Source organism: Saccostrea cucullata, unplaced genomic scaffold (assembly GCF_032062105.1).
Source record: "Saccostrea cucullata isolate Sc308-1 unplaced genomic scaffold, CSIRO_AGI_Scuc_v1 ctg16103, whole genome shotgun sequence".
NCBI classification, from domain to species: Eukaryota; Metazoa; Mollusca; class Bivalvia; order Ostreida; family Ostreidae; genus Saccostrea; species Saccostrea cuccullata.
In genome coordinates this window covers 4,319-11,228 of record NW_026924770.1, presented here as the reverse complement: position 1 = coordinate 11,228, position 6,910 = coordinate 4,319, and the positions used below count along the sequence as shown (strand labels likewise).

General features: G+C 30.6%; 1 long non-coding RNA gene across 1 annotated transcript; it reads left to right on the top strand.

Moving 5' to 3' along the window:
* Positions 1–1,448: 1,448 nt before the first annotated feature.
* LOC134267271 (uncharacterized) lies at positions 1,449–6,389 on the top strand. Its single transcript, XR_009992126.1, has 5 exons — positions 1,449–1,571; positions 1,957–2,016; positions 2,355–2,427; positions 3,247–3,376; positions 5,373–6,389. It is a non-coding gene; the product is annotated as an uncharacterized LOC134267271 (long non-coding RNA).
* The last annotated feature ends 521 nt before the right edge of the window (positions 6,390–6,910 follow it).

Sequence of the window (6,910 nt, the reverse complement as noted above, 5' to 3'; positions counted from 1 at the left end):
GTTGGTACTACGTTTTGTTTATGGACACAGGTAAATACTTGAGGGCCGTGTGCAAAACATTGCAAGAATGTGATTATGACGTCACGCTTCACAATCTAGTAAGTCTAGCCTAACCAGTTCAAACTGGTTTTATTGAAAACAAGAACACAGATTTTGATTTTTATTCAATTTTTATTCAGAATGAAAAATACAACAATTTACAGGCTGTCTTTTAATCTAAAATAAAGTCCAAATTATCATCATCATCATCATCATAGTCTCGTGTCCTCCAAGGGATACCTTTTTCATTTGGAAAATAAGGAATTATTCCATGGAGATACTGTGTATAAGTACCTAGATGCGTTTTTTTTAAGGCTTTTCCTTCTTTCTTGTACAGAAGTAAATGTTCAATACACGATTCTAACTCGGGGAAGTATATAGTTTCAATCCGAAAACCATCATCATCCTCACCTCTGATCTCCCATTTGTAGTCGTGATAACCCTTCATTCCCTCAAAAGAGCAGTGCTTCCTTATCACCACATAATTTTCAGGAAATTTCACTCTTTTTTGCAACCATACTTTTTGTTTAGTTTCTTCAACTTTTTCTTTAGATTGTTCAGGAATCATCTTATCCAAGCCCCACAGTTCTTTAAAGTATTCCTCCCAAGTCCATACTGATTGATTAGATTCCTCTGAATGGGTTTTATGGTAATCCTGCGTGGCTTCTTCTAGGGTTTCCATCCAGGGTCCACTCTTGTCAGTATTCTCAATAAACCAGCGATACCTTGGTTCCATACCTCTGACTTGACCACTGAAACTTTTTTACTTGTGTTCACTTTCAAGTACTCACAAAGAATGATCCTCAATGTCCAGCGTTGGTTTATATATAGCATGGATTTTTTTAGGGTCGTGTGCAAAAAATACGTTTTACCTGCGTTTTTATACCTGTTTCCATCACCTATAAAGTGCCGTGTGCAAAAAAAAACATAAGGGTCGTGTGCAAAAGAAATATACCTTTTACCTGTGTTTTCTTATATATACCTGTTTGCATCCTCTGTAAAGTGCCGTGTGCAAAAACTTACCTATGCATTGTGACGTCATCCACTGTATAAACACAATGTGATTATGACGTCACACTTTTTCATTTACAGTCTAGACAGCCTAGTCTAGCCAGCCTTACCAGTTTGAACTGAATTTTTTACTGAAAGACAATAACAAATAACACACAATACAAAAAAACATGTGTGTGTTATGTCTGTCAAGTTATAACACCAGGTCACTTTTTTGAAAAACTTAGAATTTCTTTTTAAATTTTTTAAACTTTTTTTAAAAAAAATTAACTTATAAATTTTTTAACTTTTAACTTTTTTAAAATAACTTTAATTTTTTTTTTTCTTATTAATTTTTTTTTTTGGTAAACTCCCCTTATAGTTTTTAAGAAATAAAATAAAAAAAAAAATCATGTAATACTACATCAGTGTTATGTTATTGTATGACTTCATCTTTTATACAGTCGGGTTCGGGGTTTCGGGCAGCCATAGCGAATTTCGGCAAGATTTTACCCCAGTGAAAAAGGCTTGTAATCCACAGTGTAGGTCGTTTAAAGTTGTTTCACATTGTTTATGATTGTGATTATGTTATCGCTCACCTATATGTTTAATGTCAGCTATGCTAAATAGCCCATTTCTGTGTAATTTGAGAGAATGTTTTGACATGTTATTAAAGTATGGCGTGCTATTCATGTTATCATTTAAAAAAAAGTCGATGCTAAATAAATCTGTCTTAAAAAATACATTTTACGAATGACATTTAATATGATTGATTAGAGTATAGGTATCCATATATAAGAGATATTATTTTGCATTACATTTAAACATGTTTTTCTGTCCTGTTTGTCTGTCAATTGTTGCTTTACTTCCTTTGTAAAATGAGGTTAAATTGAGTATCACTGAATATTGTATGCTTTTTTTTTTCAGGATCAGCTAAGATGTTGTTTCACTGGATTATTTAATTGGGCATATAATTGGCTAATTCTGGTAAGTTTGTCTTTGTTTTGTTTACATTTATGAAGGTCATCTTTGCATTTAATCATAATTATGTAAAGTTCTGTTTTGAAAAATCAATACTGTATTTATCGTCATTTCATGTGATTTACACTTGTACATGTATAACCTGCATGTAACTCAGAGTGTATTTAATAATTCTATGATGGGTCATTCTATGATTGAATTTCAATCAGAAAAATGTTCGCTAAATTTTGGTAAAATACATGGTATCTTTTACATTTCTGTCCCTTTTGTCTGTAAATCATTGCTTTACTTACATTGTAAAATGAGGTTAATTGTGTATCACTGAATTGTATGATTTTTTTCAGGATCAGCTGAGATGTTATTTCACTGGATTATTTAATGGATAGACTTATTGGGGCATATATTTCGATATCTCTGGTAAGTTTGTCTTGTTTTTATTTAATTGTTTACATTTCCTATGAAGGTCATCTTTGCATTTAAGCATGATTATATGGTTTAATTTAATTACTGTGTAATACTTATGTGATCTGTTGTCTCTAACTTACATTCATATAAGCACACCCTTATTTAACTTAAAATATATTAACACATGATTAAGGGATCTTCAGAATATTAATAAGTCCTTTTGTATAAATTATATGATTTAATTTCATAATTCATTATGTATGTTACCCATGGCCATGGAATTCAGACTTACTAAATGGTGATCAAAGAGATATTAATTAGGAATCTAATAAGAGAAAAGGAGGAATTTACAAAAGATTTAATTCTAAGTTATTTACTTTTTGTTTTGATTCTAAATATGTGGGATATATGGCATACATATATTTTCATTTTCACTTTTGTTTCTTAGTAATGAGCTTTTCAAAAAATGAAGGACTACATGTTGTACTGTGATGATGCTAAAAAGATGTATTTTTCTGTATGCAGTACTGACAGATATTAAACCAAAATTGAATCTGCTGTTAATAAAAAATCTTTTAGTGTCCAAATAATTAATTTGATAATCATTTTATTTGTGATATCAATATAGTAATTGTGCTTTTTTTATTATCTAAAGATAACATGATGAACTTTCTCATCTGGAGTTAATGTTAAAAACAATTTGTTTTGAGATTAAAAACAAACATTTTCATGAACTTTTTTGGCATTGTACATGTTTGTTCAATTTTTAAACATGCATTGTTTCACACAGTACTCTGTCATATTAACAAAATGGTTTTATTTTCTATACAGTCCTAAACCTGGAAGATATGTATTGTTCCTAACCATCTATAATCCATTCTCTATGAAGTTCAGACTGTCTGCTCTTCCTTTGGAAATACACAGTTATAGTCAACCAACATAGAAACACACAAACTTGAAGGTAAAGTTTCAATGAGATACAATTGTTATATATATTTATTTATTATTTTATTTTTTTTTTGAAGAGCTCCATTTCAATATATATACAAAAATGCATGATCCAATTTTGAAACTGAAATGTATGAAAGTTTTCTTTGCCAAATGATAATTAACAGCTGAAGATAGCATATCTATAGAATAAGTTAAATATGGCTAATTTGTAACCCCCCCCCCCCCCCCAGCTTCCTTAATATCATAGTTGGTAAAGATAGCAAGTTTTGACTCCAATTGCTGATGAATTCTGAATTTCCCATTTAATATTAACATTATATCACAGGGAAAGAATACTATAATGTAGCACATCAGGATGACCAGAAAAGAAATCTTAATGACCCTCTTAACTATGTATAAAGACTGTAACCTTATAACTGATGTAAGATAATCTGATTGTGTGGAATTAAAATTCCCTGGTGTTTCTACTACCCAAGATCTTCTTATGAGTGCATGGGACTGTTGTAAACCTTCTCCTGTTTATAAAAAATATACCTTGGAGCATGACACTTTATTCATAAAAGGTACTTTCAATATCATTTCTATGAGTTTTTGTTCTTTCTTTTTAATAATCTAGTGTTATATCTCATTTAAACCCATTAATATGTATGCTTCCAAAATCTTAGATCTGTCTGTATAATTTTTTCAGCTCTTTGAACACAAATACCCTGATTCAATCTTTTGAGGTAAACATGATAGAGAAATCATAGATGATTATCAGAGTGTGTATCACAATCTTAACCATAAGGTCAATTTAAACGGTCTAAGGCACAACAAATGAAAGTGAAAACTTTTTTTTTTTTTTTTTTTTTTTTTTTTTTTTTAACATTTTTAACTTTTAATAATAATAATAATAATTTCCCTCTTTTTTAAAAAATAAATTCACATCCAAACACGCATTTTTTAACATTTATTTATTTTTTCATCAAAACAATAACACATACACTTCATGTTGATGAATAATGTACACCTATTTTTGTCATAAGTGTGTACAAATTGTTTTTCAATATTTTTTTGATTTTTTTAAAAAATTCAGGTAAATCTACTATCTCTTGGAACTAATTCTCCGTTTCTCACTTCAGATTTAAGAACCCCATATTCTTCATAGTCACCTTGTCTATAAAAGGTTCTTTCCAATTCTGGGGTGCTGTGAGACATATCAAAACAAGTTAACCCATGAATCTTTTTGTACATGTATCTCTCATGACAGCTGTATTTCATTTGAATGAATCCTCTCACATGATGAAGTTTTCCAGTTTCTGGATGCCTTTCTTTTTGTAAGATCAAGTATTGATAATCACTTCTAATGATTTGATCTACATCTTCCTGTCTGCAGCCAGTTAAATCAAATATCCAATTTTTGGCTATTCTAAATCTGTCTGTTTTAAAGTTAGCAATATAACCATTGCCTGTATTTTCTTTCTGTTTGTTTTGATAATGAGTCTTAATATCCTCCAAGAGTTGAGATTGGGCTTCTTTCATTATTTTGTAGACTCTTCTCCTCTGTTGGTTTTTAAAATCCACTGTCTTTGTCAATCTTTTTTCTGACATCTCTTTTTTCTTATCATCTAAAAACTTGGCTTCTTCTCTAGTCAAGGGTCTTACAGGGTAATCCAGGTTACCCTCACCCTCTATGGGTAATAAAAGGTTATATTCCTCATTGGCTTCTTCTTCCATCAAGGGAGGTGGTATAAATTCTACAGGATGTTCTACCATCAAGGGAGGTGGTATGATATCTTTTCCTCCCTCCTGTTTAAGTAACCATTCACTTTCCTCTAATCTAGAGTTTTTACTCATTTCTTTGCTGAAGCTGTTCCCCATAATGAAGCCAGTTCACAACTGAGGTCTGTTTATACAAATGTTTACTATTTTATACTTTTTTTTTTTGTCTATATTTAGAATTCCATCAAGCTTATATTACATTGAAAAAAAATTTAACTAAGATATTATTTTTTATTATTTTCCAGGATTCTCTAGTGAGGGCTTATGGAAATGATCTATATCTACTCTTAGAATGGTGAAAGACTATCAGATCATGCAAAGACTAACAGAATATCCTCTCTTGGAACACTGAAACAAGAAAATCAAACAGGAGGTGGATTTAAGAAGAACAGAGATAAATATAATTTCCAACTAATTTAACCAGTACGATCATAGACTGTGGTTTACAGGATGACAAAGAAAGGACCCAGGATTGTATCTTTTACTGTCAGACACTGACTATGAATAAAGTGTAATCATTTATCAAACTGAGATCTAGTCAAATCAAGTATTGAGAACATGATTTTCTGAAAGCATGAATTTATTCTCACCAACTTCAAAGTATCTATAGCTGACTTTTATTTTTACCAACTCATATTGAAGACAGTTGTTATGTATGAGAAGTATGTATACATTTAAACCTTTTATTTTTTCATCTTATTTCTATAACCCCATAGAAATTACATAGATATTCAGATGCTAGATTTGATGTAATTATTACTTTCCTGGAAATGTAAATATATTTTATTTGTGTATATGTGTGTATTGTGGCCTATAATGAAATTTAGAAATTGAAATATGATAAAGGTCCCTTAATATCCCACATCAAGATGTAGGTGCCCAATAATCTGTGATGCAATAATATCTTGAATATCATTTATCATCTCATACACTTCATATGCTTACTACACATATCAGGTTATAGTAATACACATAGTTTTATAGGATAATTTGTCATGTTCAAAGCATGAGATTATTGAGATGACTACATTTGAAAATAATTTGTAACATACAAACTTCACATCATTAGTAAAAAATGAATAGGAGATTTTCTATAGATTTTTGGATCATTTACTCCTGAGTAAAAGTTAGTTCCTGAGATTACTGATATGAATCATTTAATGCAATAACTTCAAAATTGTGTGATAATTTATAGACTTTATAAAAATTAGGTGTAAATTCTTAGGAAAGAATTAAAATATTAATCAAATGTACAATGTCCAAGGGTGTTTATTTAAATATTATTATGTAATATCCCGGTTTCTGTTTATTTATCATATTCAAATTGAAGACAGTTGTTATGTCTGGTTATTATACATTGGATCCTTTATTTTTAATTTCTACAACCCCCTAAAAATGACACAGATATTCAGAAGCTAGCTTTGGTGTATTTTTTTACTTTCCTGGAACTGTAAATACATTTTGTTTGTGTTTGTCCTATTTTGAATTTAATAGGTCTCAATAAGACCCCTCCCCCCATAAAGATGTATGTGTCCTATAATCTGTGATAATATGTTGAATATTTTTATTATTCCATAAATTTTATTCTTACTACACATTGGGGTTGGGGCTGGGGTTAGTTAGGGGTTAGGGTTAGGGTTAGGGTTAGGGGGTTAGGGTTAGGGTTAGTTAGGGTTAAGGGGCTAGGGTTAGGGTTAGGGGGCTAGGGTTAGTTAGGGTTAGGACTGCACTAGTTGACCCCCTTTCCCCTCAACCAATCAAATCACGTGATTTTCTCTAGCCA